This window comes from Cygnus olor, chromosome 2 (assembly GCF_009769625.2).
Source record: "Cygnus olor isolate bCygOlo1 chromosome 2, bCygOlo1.pri.v2, whole genome shotgun sequence".
NCBI lineage: Eukaryota > Metazoa > Chordata > Aves > Anseriformes > Anatidae > Cygnus > Cygnus olor.
In genome coordinates, this window is record NC_049170.1 from 124,001,038 (window position 1) to 124,020,833 (window position 19,796).

The 19,796-nt window shown below is 39.1% G+C and overlaps 2 long non-coding RNA genes across 3 annotated transcripts; both read right to left on the minus strand.

The window, feature by feature from the left end:
- Window positions 1-477: 477 nt before the first annotated feature.
- On the minus strand, window positions 478-8,457 carry LOC121064385. Of its 2 annotated transcripts, XR_005816485.1 has the most exons (6): window positions 7,789-8,457; window positions 6,090-6,168; window positions 4,982-5,081; window positions 4,081-4,234; window positions 3,679-3,732; window positions 478-1,674 (listed from the first exon to the last, which is right to left on the minus strand). It is a non-coding gene; the product is annotated as an uncharacterized LOC121064385 (long non-coding RNA). The 2 variants fall into 2 exon arrangements; XR_005816486.1 differs by lacking the exon at window positions 3,679-3,732.
- A 2,695-nt stretch (window positions 8,458-11,152) lies between these two features.
- Window positions 11,153-13,710, minus strand: LOC121065386. The gene is made up of 3 exons (XR_005817029.1): window positions 13,673-13,710; window positions 12,134-12,229; window positions 11,153-11,213 (listed from the first exon to the last, which is right to left on the minus strand). It is a non-coding gene; the product is annotated as an uncharacterized LOC121065386 (long non-coding RNA).
- Between the last annotated feature and the right edge of the window lie 6,086 nt (window positions 13,711-19,796).

The window sequence follows — 19,796 nt, forward strand, 5'->3', positions numbered from 1 at the left end:
CTCACAGTTAAGAAATTGTCCCTAATGTCCGGTCTGAACCTGCCCTGGCGCAGCTTTGTGCTGTTCCCATGTGTCCTGTCATCGCCTACTAGGGAGCAGAGGCCGGCACCTCGCTGCCCACCTCCCCTCCTCAGGAAGGAGCAGGGAGCAGTGAGGTCGCCTCTTCCTCCTTTTCTCCAGACCTGACAACCCAAGTGTCCTCAGCCTCTCCTCAAAGGACATGCCTTCCAGCCCTTTCACCAGATTTGTTGCCCTACTCTGGATGCATTCAAGGACCTTAAGATCATTTTTTATATTGTGGAGACCAGAACTGCACACAATACTCAAGGTGAGGCCACACCAATGCTAAACACAGTGGGAGAATCACCTCTTTTGAGCAGCTGGCTGTGCAGTGTTTAATGCATCCTAAAACGCATTTTGCCCTCTTGGCTGCCAGGGCAGGCTGCTGGCTCGTGTTGAGCCTGCTGTTGACCAGTTTTAACTGAACATTTTTCCAGGGATGGAGGCACACCTCCCAGAGATAGCTCAGGGCTACCCTGGGATAACAAGCCAACAAGCGGCTGAAGATTGCAGGGAGCTGAGAGCAGGTGTGCCTGGCCATGAACCTTCTTCAGCAGCAGAATCTCCAAAGAAAGAAATAGGAAGCAAGGACAGACTCTGCTGGTCATAAAGGTTTGCAGATAATTCTCCTGATATAATGGGTTTCCTTACGCTCACATATTACATAAATTAGATAACAACTGTATACCTAATATTATTCTTTTGTATCATATTATATAAAACTTTATACCCACAAATTCTTTGTATTGCTACCTTCTGGTGATTGTACTTGATTATATTACCTCATTTCAGATGACCATTCATTCTTTTGCTGCTAGAAACAACAAAGGAGTATGCAGAGGAATAACCTAATCATAGGGGTCTAAGAACCAGCCTTTCTGATTCATGTTGTTATTATTCCGTGTTTCAGGGTACATATACAATGTACAGCACATATACTCTTAGATACTTTAGTCATATTAACTGAAATGCAAATGCATTACAGTGCTAGAGTGACAGAAACAGAAACAAAATATTCACAAATAGATATAAAGATTTAATTACAGCAGTAGCTTTGGAGCCTTGGAATCAGTATATACATATATACACACAATCCCATTTATACACATGCTTAAGTGCAAACTAGGATTAATACTGTATAGTTTACAAGCCCAAGTGACATTCCCAAGAATTATTTTCTAAGTGATAGTTAAAATAAGCAGATGTCTGTTGTATTCAAAAGACAGAATTCAGATTCCTTAACTGGTTAAAATATACATAGAACAAAAATAATGATAAGCATCAGATTTAACAGGGAAAGAATTTAAGAAAACTTCACAAAAAAACATATAAGAGTAGATCTAATTATTTAAAAGTTGCTCTATGTATATACAATTCTAAACTATTAATAAATATATCTGATAAATAATGATGATAGTCTCCATATTTCTTTGTTTAATTCTCAGTTTTCTTGCAAGACCTTCCTGAAGTTTGGTTGTAATGGATCATTACGTCCATAATGTGCTCAATGTTGGAGTGAATTTTGAACAGTTTTTAGGCTGCATACTGTTTTCTTCCAGATAATTTACTGGATTAAAATTAGCAGTGTGAAAAGCTGTAGAGAAATCTAAATGCCTGCCAAATCAAAGAAATAATCACATTTTTATGAATATTTAATATCATAGTCATGGCAAATAAGGCAAGTAATTAGTACTTACCATAAATTTGCAAAGTATTATTTTATGTAAATGTTACATTCTACTAGTTTGATATGAATTATTCATTGTATTACCAGACGCTGACACAAACCAGCAAACACTAAAATCTATGTGTTATTAGTTTACTTACCTTTAATGATATTGTTTAGAAAGCATTTTTGTGAGATTACTATTTTTTCCCAAATGGGATGGAAACAAGAAGAAAGTCATTTAAAGTCACCTACTGCACATTCCAATATTGGAGAAACTTAAGATGCAAATGTACAAAATGCAAGTTCTTTCATGTGTACAGATGAAGAGCTCTCAGCTATGCCTCCAGTTGCAAAGACCGCACAGGGGATTACTATTAATGAAGTATGGTAAAAGCTGTTTATAAAAATAACGGGTGTAGGAGAAAAAAAAACATCTTTAAAGGTAACCCCCATAACGCCTCACAATAAAGACACCTTAGGTCAGGGAAAAAATGATTAAAAGAAAATTTAGACTTGACCATAACAAGTAACATCCAAATAGCATTTCAAGACAAAAAAGCCCCCACAGTTTATATTTGTGTGTTGGGTTTTCCCGTTTCTTTTTTTTTTTTTTTTTTAAATCAAGATTTCTTGATTCTTACAAAAATCAGTTTCTTTTCTTAATTTGTGGTTGGCATCCACTGATCCTTGGAAACAAAAACCCTCATTATATTTCTAGTGCAACAGCATATTAAATGGCAAAAACCTCTTTCAACTCTTTTGCCCCTTAAACATAATCACATTCTCTTTTTGGCATTAATATCAACTTTATTGTAACTGACAGATTTTTCACTTTTTACGGATCTTCCTTCTTTGTAGGCACTCGTACAGAGAGTGACTCAACACTATGTCCTAGAACACACCCATTTGCAATTACCTTATGACGTGAAAAATACCTATTTACCTTCCTCATCTATTTTTAACCAACAAACTATTTTTATTGAATCTTTCATAAGCAGCATCTGATTTTTGGTTGCACAAAATGAATCTTCTTCAAACAGTAAATCTTTAGGTCTTAATAAATTACATCCACTGCATTATACCTGTCAGCTTGCTCTGAAACAAACTGAACAAAATTAAAATCTGCTCACTGTTTATATCCTCTCCTTTGGTAAATCTATGCAAGCATTATTCAGACAATTCTGATTTATTCTGATATTCATCTATCTTTATTTTAAATATATATATATAGAGAGAGAGAGTTCAAGAAACTTTCCAACTAACTGCTTTTGAATCCCTCCCCCCAAAAGAAAAAAAAAATTTTAAAGTTTTGGTATCACATATATAATAAATACCTTCCTTCAGATCATAGTTCAACTTATAACCACTAAAAATTACACTTGAGATTCACCAAGGGACATTTTAACTTTCAATGTCTTTCACTCTTCAGCTCTCTGGTTGTGTCTTAGGACACAAGGGTTTATAGCCAACGTGTTCACTGTATACAGACAAAAAAACTAATGTTTTGTTTCTAATTTTTCCAAATATGATCAAGGTAGTGAAGGGTTTTCATGTCCTTGTAGAACTCTGAATTGTGAAAATGTAGTCTCTATATGTATAGTAAAAAACAGCATTATGATTTGTTTGCAGGGCTTCAGTTAACAGCCAGAAATGTTTTACTCGTGGTAAGTAAATGCAGCACAGATTACAGGATGGTGGGGGTTGGTTTCTCTGAGCTATTGGCATCCTTGAATTAGGAAATGTAGGCCAACATTGGTCTACATTTAATTTATTTGATTTGAGTGCAACTTTCCCCACGCAACCTTAACTCTGTGTTACTGATGCTTTTCACTGTGTTTCTGCAGTATTGTACTTGGCATTTTGGAGAGCAAAGGCAAGCTTTAGCCTAACATACCGCATTACAATGCGGTTGCGATTTTGTACCACATCGTCCCAAGACAGGCACCTACCAGAAAGACTCTGCTGTTTCTATTCAGAAAGAAAAACATCTCATTTTCAGAGAACTGAAAAGTAAGAAATTTAGCTTTGGGGAGGAAGGGCATGGTTTAGGGTGACTATCAGATGTGGTTTCCTAAAACGGAATATTTCAAAGTACAGGGGAAAGGGCAGCACTGCATCTTCGGGAACAGTGCTCTAGGAACAGCTCCTCACTGAGACCTTGTGTTTGGACTGAAGGATGCAGGCCTCTATTGCAAAATGTGTGCTGTACATGGGAGAGCCCAGCACGGAGCTGGCAGCCAAGGTGAAAGGAGCAAGTATCAGAAGCGGTTTTATAAACCACCACTCCACATCCCCCATTTTAAATAAAAGCTTGCCAGCTGGCAAGTGGGAGAGAAAAGGAAAGTTCTTACCTTTGTTGGTGGTTTGGACCATGCACCAGCAAGCCTTCAGTCATTTACAAAACTCTCATCAGCCTTGAAGAGTTGCGCGCTTTCTCTTAAAACCATCCTTGTGTAACTTAGCTTCTAATTAATTTCCGCCTTCAAGTAAGCAAGTTAGCAAGGCCTGTGGAATAGCAGAGAGCAAAAAAAATGTAATGATCAAATGAGCAGGCTGAGGAAATCTTTCACTCCCTGATTCCTTCAGCCTTCTGTAAGTGCTCTCCTTCCCTTCTGTACCCCACTGTGGCCTTCTATCCTCTGATCGTAATCAAAAGCAACATGTACAATACAGACAATTAAAAGAAAATATTATTTGCACATTTAAAGTAATGGTAGAGAAGATATGAGAACACAGCACAATGGACAGCAAAAATGTGGTTCACATAAATGTTTGTTTTTAGCTTTAATATTTTAAACAAACATTTCCTTCCACTTAGACTCATCCTAATCTGCAATCTCCACCTGGTGTTTTTCAAACCAGATGGAAATGTAAATTATTTAAAATCATGAAATTCCATTAGCAGTTGGTCTTAAGTGCTCCAAAAAAAAAAAAAAAAAAAAAAAAAAAAAGGAGGAAGGAAGAGGTTTTTCAGGGTTCCAGAAGGCAACTTTGTCTCCCCTTGTGTACGGCTGTGCCCACAGACTGGGTGCACTCTGCTCCGTTTGTGCTCTAGCTGAACACCAAGCACCCGTGAAGAAGCAGTAGACCCAAGCACTGCAGCAATGCCTGTAGCCCACTCATTCCCACAGCAGAAAGAGTGTGATTCCCTGAGTGCCGGCAGAGCAGAAATCTGTTTCACCCCCACAAATGCTCCAAGCAATGCTATCTACTCTTCCTCTATTTAATGGGGAGAAAGGATTTGCCCCAGACCTTTATCTATGAAATGTATGTGATGCCCATGATGATGTCCATTCCTTCCTGTTTGTAGCATAAAAGCCTGGGAGCAAATGCCATGTGAAGAAGAAGGTGCCTGCATGAACAGACAAAGCTGAAAACTGAAAAGGACTATGAAGAAGAAAATAAGAACCAACTTCATGTTTCTATATGCAGGGCATTTTTTTCCCATGAAAAATAATAACAGAAATGACATTTTGGGGCACTGCACTCTGTTGTCTCTCCTCTTTATTGAGGGGTTGTATACAAGGTAGATAAGCAAGCAGCAAGCCCTGATGCTGTATCAGGCTACTCACAGCTCCCAGGTGCTCCTCAAGGCAGGTATCTGAATCCACTCATATCAATGGGCTGGGACATGAGATGCTCCTGTCTCCATTTACCCAAGTGAGCAGCATTTTGCCAGCCCCCATCACCCTCTGCTGAGCTCCCTAGTGCACCGCACAGCTAGAAGTCAAACCGAGACAGCTTCACCACTGGCTGGAAAATTCTCCTCATGCATCTTTAGTATCACTTTTCTGTGATTTAAGACCTCTCTGAACGATGGCTGTTTGCTTGGATTTTTCTAGTATTTGGCCACAACAAACTATATAAAACTTCTAAGAGGCCCTCAAAAGTTCCATCATCTCAAAGTGCATGAGTTTTAAACTAGATATTGGTGTGGATATCATCTATTCATGTTCTCCTTCAATGACCTTCTATATAGATGTACCATTTACAAAGTCCACACTAGACATGCCCCTTCTGCCTCCACTATTAATCTCCAGTTATTAGCAAGCATACCATTCTTACCCAGTTGTTAACCTCCAAATTTCACCTAGATGGTAACCATTTCTCCACCTTTAATCACAGTTTCACTGAACAAAGCAGAGAGGATGGATGTAGGAGTGGACCAGATCCATTAAAGGAGACTTTGGCACTTAACACTGTCCTATCTGCCCTACTACAAATCCAGAACCCTACAAGAAATCATTGTGGCCCCTGAGGTGCATGAGAAGAGTATGGCATGTCTGAAGGGAATTCAGTACCAACACACTGAATGGATGCTGCTGCTTCTCTTACACCCCAGATCCATTGCAACACTGACCAGGTGCAAGTGTCCTCCCAAGCTTGCTCAGGTCCTCCCACTGCTTGGTTTGGACAAGAGATTTGAATCCAGGTCTTGTCTAACAGAAAATGACAACAAAAGCAATCTCATACCACATGATCAGAAGGGATTTCAACGTGGTGCTTCTTTACATACTCATACATTCATTTTCTTCACAACATCTAAATAAAAAATGGTGCTGGGAACTTCAAAATGTCTGTTCCAGATTCGTGTCTGAGCCACTGGATCAGATTTCCCTGTCTGTCTATCCCTCTCTCTGGTCAATGAAACATTGATCATATTTACTATGGAAATAGCACCTAAGTCACATTTAAATGTTTACTTTTGCAATATTCCTGATGATCACTTTGGATTTATTCTAGTTTTTTCCTCCGCACCAGCATGTCTGCAAATCTCTTCATGTCTTTGGTGCTTGGTCCAACATAAGAGAAAAAATTCCCTTGGAAAATCTCATACCTTCCTTCCATCTCTAAAATATTGTCATGATGACTTGGGAAAACACACCTGTGAGTTGCAGCTGTGACCCTCTGTAGGGCACTATCTATCCACAATTTGTGGTATTTCATGCCATTTGAAAAACAAATGCTATTCATGGAGAAAAACTTTATCAAACACTATAGCATTAAAAGCACATAGGAGTGGCAACATAAGCAACAATCCCCATTTCAGTATCTCTGAGCAAATTTCAGTCTTCTGAGCGGCTGCCTCATGGAAGGGAAAAGGCTGTTTGCTTCATACAGCTCTGCTCTGCTCTGCTCCTTTCTCTCTTACGTCATTTAAATGCCGGACATGTACATGTTGTGGCTTTTTCTCTCTGTGATTCAAAAGAGAAAAACTGGGGCCTCTAATCAGGGTGGAAAAGCTGAGGGAAAAAACACAAGCATTTCTACAGCAAAGGGAATCCTGTCATATCACGTTTTAAAAGAAACAGTATTTTAGGTTATATCTATACGGTATTTATTTTAGTTTGGGAAGAGTGAACAGTAATAACTGTATGGGTCCTGGGAACACAACAACTCTTGTTGCACAGAAATCAGTGGGAATGAATACCCCTATGTTTGCTGAGTCCCTCAGAAAGTTTTTACAGCCTGCATGGAGCTCTCTTTTTTATGCCACCAGGAGCATCCAGGCGAACTTGTTTAAATCTAGCTAGGATATACTGCAGTCAGCTCAGCTGCAGAGTAACTGCAGTGTAGTGTCCCCTCCCATGCAAAACAAGTGACTCTATGTTGTTAATTTTTCTGTAAGCTTGCACACCCCACAGGTAGTCCAACATCATCCTGACTCCTGGAAAGAAGTCAACAGCCATCTGCGCCAGAGTGAATGGCACTCAGCATGATACAGGTCCCTGGTGGGAGCAAATCTCAGTATCTTCTGACACTTTGCCTTTTGCTTTAACAAAACCCAAAGAAGCCATCAAATATATATATATATATATATATCTGAAATTTCCGTATCTTTATGTCCATATGAAGTTTCTTTCATGCCCTCTGTGCAGAACAGCTTGCAGTGACTGGGGATACCTCGCTTTGGGGGCTGGAGCCTCCAGAAGTGCAGACACATCTGGCCACGGCCCAAAGGGACAAACTCTGTTGTGGTTCCTCACAACATCGTCCTGCAGGACCTGTACAGAGAGAGACTCACTTAACAGTAAAAGGAGGTCCAGCTGGAATCATACCTTCTGTCTTTGCCACCTTGGACTCAGAGCTGCAGAAAAGAAAAGCTTCACCCCAGTGCTTTAAGGAGGTCAGAAGAAAGTAGAGATTCCCTTATATCCAGCATGAATCAGAGGGTAAATCACGTTAGATATATCATCCTGCTTACAACAGGCTCAGCTGTGAGATCAGATGATGTTGCTTCAAGCTTTATCTAGACAGATCTTGAAAACCTCCAAGCATAGAGATGACACATCCTCTCCGTGCACCCTCTTCCACTGCCTCACAGCCCTCAGGGTGAAACAGCTTTTCCTGGTATCCACTTGGATACAACCGTCCTTGTTTCAGTTTCTGTCCATTGTCTCTTGTCCTTCCACCATACCTGGTGGCTTGGTGCCATCTTCCTGATACCCTCCTCAGTGGCACTGACAGTCTGCTGTTAGGTCCTCCTGAAGATGGCTCCTCTCAAGGCTGAATAAACCCACTCCCCTTGTCTTCGCAGGACACGTGCTCCAGCCTCTGACCATCTTGATGGCTCTCTCTTGAACTTGCTCCTGTTTTTTGATGACTTCCTTGTACTGGGGAGCCCAAAACAGCACGCATGAGTGAAGCCACATGGAAAGACCAAAGAAGTCAAAGCAGGGAGACATTCAGAGAACTTTCTACAGTTTTGACTGGGCATTTTCCCACCCTGCTTTGCAGTTTTCAATATGAAATACGTAATGCCACCCTCAGGATGTAATAAGTTATCCCTTTCTGGATATCACTGAGACCAATGGCATATACACACCTAACATGTCAAAAATGCAAAATAAAGTGTAATGATTCAGCCCTCCCCAAAGTGACCTAGTTATGGCCAGATAGGAAATCACATACAGCTGTTCCTCAGATGATGCCCATTAGTCAGGGTGGTGCCCATTAACCTCCAAGCCACCCATTTTTGTTTATCTGACCAATGAATGCAACTCAACTTCAATTTTCTCTCCCTACTTTTTACCATTTTCTGCACTGCCTTTCAGCTTCAGTCCTTCCACCTCCTTCCTTTCTCTATAGTTCCCAGCTGGCCAAAGCTTTTCCTCACCCTTCCTCTCCCATCTTCCATTCTGAAACTCTGGAGTTCCCCTGGTAGTTGTCAGCATCCCCTTACTACAACAACCAGCTTGAACCTAATCCATTTCAGTGATAACCTTGGTGGATCAGGAACCACTTTCCACTTTCATTTTGTCCTATAGCTAGAGCTAGGGGGCTCCATTCTTCATTGGCTCATGGTCATCTCCTTAAGAAGCAAGATTAGTAGAAATAAAAAACAGAGATACCACAAACTCAGTGTAGGTATTCTATTTGGGTATACTTCTAAGATAGGTTCAGTAAAAGGACACTAAGAATGAACTTATATTGAGATTAACACATCTGAATTCAGATGTCTACAGGTATACCACCTTCCTAAACTCATATTGCAAAAAAACTGAGCTGCACTGAAGATTTTGAGGTGCCCACATGCAGAGTCCACTCAAAAACCTGTGAAGTCATCTAAGACACAAAGCTCACATGTAGACACACACATTTGTGTGATTTAATCTCAAACTGAATCCTAAGTGAAGAATTCAGAAACAGCTTTATATAACTATTCAAACTTCATCTCCTACTGCTACAGACAGAGGAAAGAAGGACAAATGTTAAGTAGTTACACAAAGTTTTGTGCCAGTTCAGGGACTCCCAGTGGGCTGCTCTCAATGCCAGACCTTGCTGCCTTAAGATGATAAACACAGCAGCTCAACTCTATTTTAAAATACTTCTCACAGCTTCCACATGCTTTCCATTTTGTCCTAGGCAAACTGAGTCACAAGGATGCAAGACCCTCCCCTAACCCCCATAACAGGCCAGGTTCCCAGTCCCCAGGGGCACACCAATGAATGCAGACCCCACTTGGGGCATCCCTTCCACCACCAGGTGCCAAGGAGATGTCAGGCAACATCTCCTTTATTGAGGGGAGATCTCATGCTGGTGGCTGGGGCACTTTATTGAGGGGAAAGGATGGATCCCCTCCAGTAGTCAGTGTTGTCTCTATTTGTTTGTTTATTTGGAACCAAGACAATTCAGGTCCAGATGAGACCAGGTTCAGAGCCAGTGGACTGCAGCAGTTTCCAGTTAAACAGAAACCATTCAAAGTTAATAAACAAGTCTCTGCAAATGGGAAGAAAAAGATTCATGCATTAAAGCTGCATTAAGAAAGGAAAGAGAAAACAAACTAATAATTCTCTCTGCCTGCCAAATGCCTCTTTTTAACTAACTGAAGCCTATTTGAAAAGAAATGCAGTGGGTCCCTAGTGCAGAGGTGGAGGGGTGGGAAGGTTATGTGGGGAGAAGAAGAAATCACTTTATTTCTATCACGATGCAGTAAGATATGAATACAATCAAAAGGGGTTAATCTAATCCTTTTGTGAAGCACTGAGTCAGAGAACAAGACAAAAACAAATCTGTGATCTGGAACTTCCTGAGCACCCACTCAGGGTGGATTAATGAGGAGTACACGGCTGTGAAATTACGTGCCCTCTGAGTCAGGAAAATGGTCCTAGTGGTGCATGACCTTGAAATGAGGGGAAGCAAACTTCACCTGATCCACAATTATAAAGACCTAAAAGGAGGGGGACTAAGGCGGAGGAAGAACACATTAAGAGCCTGGAAAACGTTTCTGAATATGAAACCAACAAAATACTAAACAAACCCAAGGCTTGAAAGATGAATTAAATGTAGCATAAAACCATCCACGGGCTTTAAAGGATACTGGCATTAGTGTTTGAGCATTACGAGGAAAGCTTGTCCTCTTTATTTACATGAAGTGGATATTTTGTTGCTGTTGTTATGGACTTAGTGATGTTTGTCTGCCTTCAATTTTCTCTTTGCAATGAAAAATTGTTGTGAGATGATTTCTAGTCTTAGCTGCTTTACATGACAGTATTATCAAGGATTCATCAAGAGGCCATCTGTCGAATTTATGAAAAAAATGCAAAAACAAAACAGATGAAAAGGAAAGAGCAAGACAGAGACTGGTCCAGGGGACGATAGATGTGGCAGCATGTGCCTCAGTGTGAAAATTGCAACATTTAAATACTGTAGAATAAATTACTGTGCCGAAAAATTAGTGATGCTCTCCCACTTTAGATTCTCCCCTTACGATGAGAACATAATGAAATCGATCACAGACCAAATCATTTTTTCCTGTGGCTATTATTATATTCTAATGAAAAATTAAAATGGGGTAAAGACATAAAACCTGTAAGGGAATCAAATAAGCTAAGCTACTGAGTCATTTCTTAGGTACCCCCAAAACGTACAGCTGTTGTGGAAACAATAAATTCGTATTGCTTTATGTATGTAATCAACTTACCTCCCTCTATTTTTCTTATCTTCTTGTATATATATAGCTGGTATGTGTATACTCACACGTCTGTGACATAGGAAAGATAACAGAAGGGCAAAAAATTTATCTGTCCTCATTGAAAGCTCATTGAATTGCATGTAAAAATAGAGTCAAATATAAATATCTATTCCTAACCAGTATGTATTATACATAAAATTCACAAAGTATCTCCTGTTTTCTAACTAGGTTGACATCTATGTTTACATACTGTGTATGAGAAACAAAGCAGAATCAAAAGTGATTGCTGAAATCAAGAACTTTGTATCTATTTGGAGAATAAAGGTAGAGATTAAATCCAGTTTACACTATTTTTTAAGTAGAAATACTGAAAAATCCAGGCCTTTCCTAGCCTCTGCCTTCATCTTGCCTCCAGCAGGAATGCACTTGAATTTCCATGCAAACCTCCAATAAACTAACAGGGAAATAATCCAATAGATTGTTGTACAAATTCAAAGATTTTAAACAGCCTTCCCCCAAAAGCCATTTACCTTTCTGTTTTACTGGCTATGTTTAAAGTTATGAAAAGCCAGCCACCAAGATATCCCAGTGAAATAGGACTCACATACTTCTGCAGTACAAAAGTGCAAAACATCAAAGGAGTATGACACGCCATATATTTCTTAACATAACTGTTATACATGAGGTTTTGTGTCCTGAATTTTAACAGGGAGAAAAGCAATGGCAAAGAAAGGTTGGTATTGTTTTTATACCACGATCAAAAAGACCTTCACAGTTGCTTTCTCTGACCCTCTACACCAAAACTTCCCACAGATGTTAATAGCCTACCAGTGGTGACCCATCCAGCGATGACTTTCTGTACCTGAAAGAGCAGGTGAAATTCCACTTGAGCTTCACTAAAGATTTTCCTAAGCTATTATAGTCAGACAACCAAACTCTGTGCTAATTTCTACCAGTTCAAAATTTTAAACTAAGTAGAAAGGCTATACCTGACATCAAACAGTCCTCAAACATGCTGTCCTTCAGTTTAGCTGATGAGTATATTTGGTGCATGCAGAAGGCAACATCTGAAAATCTTCAGCTGACTTGGAAAAAAAAAAAACACGTTAATTTTAATTTAATTGAAATGGGATGATCATCTTGATGCATCAGTAATTAAATGACAGCAAACATCATAAAAGCAAACTGTGCATATATCTTAATGGCATAGTGCAAAGCAAAACCACTTACACAGCCTAAACTCTATGTCCTTCCAAAACTACAAAAGGTTTTATGGCTAAAGACCACTGTGTCATTCACTGTAGGCTAGCGAAATTGCATGTGGGAAGGTCTATGGATTTGGTCCTTCAGATATATACTTACATATTTAACTTTACTCATGAGAGTAAGCCCACAAATTTCTGTTCTACTTGACCCAAATGTAAGGGCAAGCATATCCAAATCCCTCTGAAAGACAGGCCATAAAACTTACATTCTGGAAACTTTTTTTTAATATAATTATGCAAATATTACTATAATGTTATTATGCTTTAAGGATCAATTCTTTAATTATATAAGCATCAATATTCACTTGACAATGGTGATGTAATTACAAGCAAAAGAAGAGGTAGATATGCTTGGGGAGACTAATTAAGTAAAAGTCTTCTGTGAAGTACTTTGTTTGGAATCTACTCAAATATCTGAACTTTACCTGAAGCCAGAAGAACGATTCTGAGACAAAAATCTTGTACAGGGTTGGGCTTCTGGTTTAAAACAAGACCTGGTATGTGAATACCACTCCCTTTCTGTAAAAGAAGCCATCATGTAAATGCAGTGGGTCCATGCCTTCTCCGTGATCAGTGATCTTGCTTGTAAAAGTTAACAGAGAATAAACCCAAAGCAATGAAGTATATCCTATTAATTTCTACAATATGACCAAGCATTTAGATTACACTAGAAAAGTGGTAACAGGGAAACAAAAATATCTGTTTGATAGTGATTTTTTGATCTCCATTTCATTGCACCTCTGGGAACAATACAGAAGCAAAACATAGCATCAACAAACAATTGGCTAAATGTTGGCTAAAACCATCACTGTCCTTTGTAATCAGCTTTATAGCAGGGGGGGGGGAAAACAGAAGCTTCTGTCTGAATCTGTGCAAGGACCTGCTCACACAGAAGTAGAGCAAGACTTCTTTAAGTTTCAAGGGAGAGGAATTTTCCACATACATACAGAGCTCTGCCCCAAATAGATGTACAGCCTGATTCCTGCTACCCATAGGTCATGTAAGTGCTTTACCTATGCCAAAGAGCTATCGCTCTACTGTTTAACAAAAAGCAAGAGTCACAAATAGTAATCATTGGCAATAATAATAACAGCCAAACAAGCATTGAAGGTTCAGTATTCTTTGTAACCCAATTAATTTCCTGGGTTTGGAGGCAGTTGTTGCTTTGGCAGCAAATCTACCATGGGAGCTGGCTCTGCTTGAGCCTCTGCTGAGAAGCAGCCCCGTCTTCAAGAAATTGAGAGCCCTTGTGCCACTCCTCACCTGTCCCTCGTTGCTGGGGCCCTGACAGGAGAATTATTCTGGGGGCAGGCTGTGTGGGAGAACACGAAAACACATTCCATTAAATTAGTTACTCAAGTGTGTAACGCTGCTGCACAATGGAGTCAATTACCCTGATAGCACGGCTCTGCCCCACTCTCTATAACCATATGACTGAAGATCCATTGTATAATAATAGCCTGCAATAAGGTGTCAAGAAAGGACATTAGGGTCTCTGAAGCAATGAGCATTAACTGGGTACAATATTTTCCTAGGTCCATTTTATTGGGATAATCCTCGAACTATTCAAATACTTGAACTCCCATATGAAATGAATCTCTCTCCATCTGTACAGACTTGGGTACTGATGAACAAGCTGGAAATACACAGGAAGGTGTATTATTTTAAATAACCGTTCCATAAAATAAATAGTAAGCATACAGCTCAGCATTTCAAGAATGGTAAAATAAATCTTCATCAAAAAAGCTTATTTTATGAACCCATAAATCTCCTGAAAATAAACGTTTTCTTCATCTTCCTGTGTTTTAATAAAAAATTCCTTTTTTTACTCACTCAATTACAATATCACTATCAGTTCAAATTACAGGTCAAAGATACGGGGCTTAATGTATGTACAGCCAGTTCTCTTCTCCTAATAACCTGTCATTCCCAGGATTTGAATGTCAGAGCACAGCCTGCCACAGTAATGCTACTCGGCAGCACAGTGATGAAAACTTTGGACAAATCATGAAGAACATTCCAGATCCAAATCATCCGAAGGTTACTGGGGAGAGCCTTTCATCCCGCTCTGACCCCTTGATCTGACAAGTGACACCTGCAAAATGAACGGCTCTCCAACTTAAATTGTTTAACTGTAGCCTGATCAGTTTTATTATCTTGCTAATCCGGATATCAGCCGTTTCATCAGAATGGAAGATATGCATATCATGAATTATTTTGACACCAAGACCTTTTAATTTTTGCCAGCAATATTTCACTACACCAATCAGGGCCTGCAGTCAGTGATGCTGCTCGCCTCCTGGGATGTCAGAGGACAGTGCACTCCTGACAGCACCAAATCATCTGGGAGCTGTAACGAGCTATTGCTGCAATTATTATTATCTCCTGTAGTCATGCATTTCATTACAGTGCAGGCAGACAGAGGTTTCAGTTTCAGGCCAGTCTTATTTAGGAATCTCTGCCATTTTATGGGCTGCAGGGCTCTGTAGTGTAATTTCTTTTCTCCTCAGCAGACAAGGATAGGTGAATTTCTAATAAAAACAAAACACTAGCTAGGTACTGTAGAAAGAGTGAGCACAATACAGTACATTAACCAGCAGTGAAACAGCTTAAATGGCCCACTTGTAGTTTATGAAAGCAGTGGTTAATCAGCAATATGGTTTGCTGCAGAGAGAAATAAAGAACAGTTTATCTTTAAATACATATATATTATCCTTTTTCCAAACTGCCCACTGCTAAACTTTTTTGTTGGCTAGCACTAAATCCTGAAGGAACAGATTTGTGGTTGTTAGTGTTGTGTTTTTTTGTCTTCCTTTTTTTTCTTTTTTTCTGCCACAGCGTAAAAATAAAGCAAAATAGTTAAGAAAAGATGAATAAAATTGCCTGGTTTGTTTGTTTAAGCAGCTTAGGGGCCATTGTTGCAAAGTGTGTGCATGCAAACAAGCATGTTGCAGAGAAGGAGAAAAGCACTCTCAATTAAAAATGAGTACTGATGAGTATTCAAAGACAGATGTGCACAGGTGGAATACATCAGGAGCCCATGAAGTACCAACAATCACCATTTTAACTCCTTCCTACACCTGACGTTAAATGGTGGCCCAGAAGAGATTGTCCTGCCAGCCATGTATTAGATGTCCTTTGGAGGGTATTGCCAGCTTTCATCACCATTATAAAACAAAAGGAGATAACAAAATGTACATCATTAAAGATTTACATTGATGCAAAAGCAATGTTTTGCAAAGCACCCAACATTTCCTCACCCTGTTCTCCACCTGTCCTTGACATTCACTTTTACCTTGACTACTGTCCATGTATCATATATCATAGCGTATTTTCATTCTTAGCCTTCTTTCGCTACACTCAGCTGATTTCAAGCCCTTTTCCTCTCTCTTTCTCTTCAGGATTTCCTTTCCCTCTTGGCTTTCTTTCTCTTTTTCAAATCTGTTCCACTTTTTCATGACTTTTAGGTAATCTACTGGATTTTGTAGTAAAGAAAGAAGCACCAGAAAAAAAAATCAAATTAGGCAGTTTCAATAATATTTTTTAATATATTTTTTTTAATAATGTTATGTAATATAATGGGTAAAAAACAATTTGGAATGTTTCTATTAAATGTGGGGGAAAAGATCATCATCTAACTACACTCACATAACAAAACACAGGGAAGTCCACGGCACATCCAGAGAGTCTAATGTTAAAGTACTACTGATGTAACAATCAATCGATGCCGTATAAAGAAGAGCATTTGAGGAGATTAATTTAAATGTAAGAAATGAAAGAACCACTTCACGCCATCTTTCACCATGCAAATGCATGATGCCTTCTTCTGTGCTGAGGTAGTTAATTGCTTTCTGTAATCAGCAGCAATCCCCTCCACGTGTATAGCTTTTTGACAGCAAAACAGACAAAGTTCTGAATATTAAACTTAAAGTAACATATTCTGCCTCATCACTTGTGCAAAGACAGCTGATATTGCCTGAGAGCTTGGCACCAGAGGCCAAGCACCATATTTTCAGCCACCCACACACAAACCCTTTCAATACAATCACTAGCAACTTGACTGTGAAATTTCCAGACATTGATGGCTAGCAAAGACTAATAGCAATGCTCCTGTGACGGACTCCCGTCATGAAAAAGCAATTCTTCAGCTTTTTGATCCCATCTGTGTGATACAAAGAGAGCAGGAAGACTTTGCCTCAGCAATGATAGGATAGTGTGTCCAAAAAGGAGCAGAGCCGCACACCAGGGTCTGTAGTGTTGTGTTTATTTACAGATGCCATTCAGTTTTACACAACTCCCTTGTTAGCTAAGGGTTGCTGATCCTGCAGACTCTTACACATGTGAGCAGTTCCATCAAAGTCACTGCGACTTGAATGAATTAAGATTCCTCTTTTAAGTAAGGCTTAGCAGGATCAAGTCTAGTCCTCATGGCTGTTGAAATATTTGACTGAGATTGACTTGAAGGAGAAGTGAAACCCACTCAGCATTAAACAAACTGGAAGGACACTCTCACATCTTGTTTTAGTCTCTCCTTGACCCAAAGTGCAGCTACTGTGTCCATCGTTCAAAGCTCCAAGGGACTCACTCTACAGATCAGGGCTCATGGCATGCAGCTATAGAGTAAGATACCTGGATCACATCCCAAGGCTGGCCAGTGCTGGCCAGCATGGAACAGCATCAGCTAAGGCACTGCCATGAACATACCACAGGTGGCTGTATTGCCTGAGGATCAGGGTGCTCCCTGAGCCCCAGCACCTGAGATCCCTGACTTTCACCCTACAACCTGCCACTGCCCTCAATGCCCCTCAATTTATTTACTTTAATCAATAATAATTTTTGTTCTCAAATGCCTGTTTTCCTAAGTTACTGTGAAATCATTTTTGAAACTCAGCTGAAATCTACTATTACCTCTTTATTATGGATTTATGTAGATAGACTAGAGGAAAAAATCTTTTAGATGTTGAAAAGTTATAATTCTTGCATGTGTGTCAGTAAGAATTCAAAATGCAATACAGTAAGAAAAGAAATACTAAATTTGCCATTCTTTAGAACAAAGCTCGTCAAATATATTCACGACTGGCATATAAGGTTAGAGATTTCATACAATTTTTTCTTTAATATATTTTTGAGTTCTGCATAATTGTGACTAAAAAAATAATAATATGTGATAATAATGTCAAAACCAGCTGTACCCTTAGTGTCTTTTGGTGTGTACATGATGGTTTTGTTGTTGGTTTTTTGTGTTTTTTTTTCTTTTTTACAGAACAAAATAGTACCTGAGAATGAGCAGGTTACACAACAGACTGTAATCAGTTCATTAGGTCCCTGCAACATTACCAGACAACCAGTCCCATAATTTTCAGAATCATCTTATGACAACATCCACAAGACTGGAATAACATTGCTAACTGTTCTAACACATAGTTACTTATATTTCCAGAGCTTTCAGCATATATGTTATATTAGCATGTTTAAGTTCTATAGTGGTTCTTAGTTCTTGTTTACTACATAATATGTTGTCTTAATAATACCTTAACTTGTTGTATTTATCTACAGAGAGCTTGAGCCAAGACCTCAGGTATTTCATCTACAGTCTAACAAAAGCTCTAGTTTATAACATCAAAATTGTAATCATTTTAATGACAATAGAACAGATTTTTACTAAAATAAATATTCAGTACTTCATTAACGTTAGCATGTGCACAGATTTAGCCCTTTCTTTTTTAAGAAATCAAGCATGACAGATCCTTTATGATACTTCTTAAAACAGAGAACATCACTTCCATCTGAATCCTGATGATTAACTCCAAGTACAATATTGGGGGTTTCAGCATTTACTTTCTCAGCTTATAGGCGCATATAGGCATCTAAATGATCTGACAATAATTAACAGAAAAACTGAAGGAATTTGTAAAAATCTAGCTCTCAGAAACTTGACATTAAATTCAGGGCAGGAATTCAACAAGTCATAGTTCTCATGTTTGTGCTTAAGTCTGTAATTCATTCTCTATTGTAACTCAGTTAAAATATTTTTCCTTCCCCTTTTACCCTCCAGTAATGTGTTTTATCTTTAATTCTTATCATGCTAAAAGGTTAAGGTTAAGTGTACAGCAGTCAGAATACTTTTTACTTGTACACTGGTAACTTCATGTCCATGTATGGAATGTATTATAACCTGCTTAAATTCTAACTGCTTCTACCTTTGGTGAATTTAATATAGAGACTGTAAAATATTTTTCAGTTTATACCACATATAAAAGCAATAAAACAAATTTAGGGAAAGATTTCATAGCTCATGTATCATATATACAGGCTTAAGACTTACTTTTAAAAGCACAACCAGAAATCTGCAGTCCAAGCATAACCTGTTAAAGACAGGGACAAAGTTTTCAAACACAGTGCCTGAAAGCACATCCCAAACCCATATCCATCTTACAACTTTCCTCCAAAAAAGAGGGGTTAAGGCACAAAGGAGCCTTATAGCATTTCAGTAGGCACCAAATGTTCCTACCAAAAAGGAGCCAAGCGTTGATAAAAAAAAAAAAAAAAAAAAAAAAAAAAAAAAAGGCAGCAGTTCATCCTTAATTTTCTTCACAGGCTTAATTAAAGTTTGGGAAACCCCAAATTCAACACCTTCAGGGGAAACACCCATTTTCCATTAAATAGGATACAGAGAGAAATGGAAATTCTGGTTTTCCTCCACAACTTACAAAAGGCTGTTTGCTGGAGCAGGGGGCAGAGGGCTTTCTTCAGAGAATTAGGACAGGTAGACTTGATCCCCCTCAGGCAGCAGTTTAACCCAGGTCTCCCAGATGATGTGGCAGTCCCTGCCTCACAGACTGAAGCACGAAGTTGCCTTCTCCTGTCCCTGTCCTGTCTCTGACCCTGGCAGTGTCACGGTACAGGCTAGGAAGTGGGCAGGGTTGTGCCAGGAAGGAAATTGCTCTCTGCATCCCCAGAAGAGATGTAGACCTTGGGGAGACATTAAGCCCCAGAAGCTAGGTGCTCCAAAGTAACATTCCTCAGCAAGAAACTTTATGGGTATAATCCTGGACAATTAAGACACAACTCTAAATAATTGAGTCAGACTCATATTTGGACCTGATATTTGCACAAACATCGCCTGACTTAAAGTCACTGAATGCCCATATTTCCCATTGACTCCAAGAGGTATAGTGGCTTTTTTATGGAAGAGGTAAATCTGGAATTTAAAATTAGGCAGAATATTTGAAAACTTTGGCCTATAAACTTTGTGAGCATTGCCACTCTAAACACAGCTCCTAAATATTTAAAATCTTGTTTCTTTTTTATTGGACATAATTTTGTGATTAGGAAAAAGTAGAAGGGAAATAAAACCTCTTAATTTTGCTCATAGGATTCATTCAGA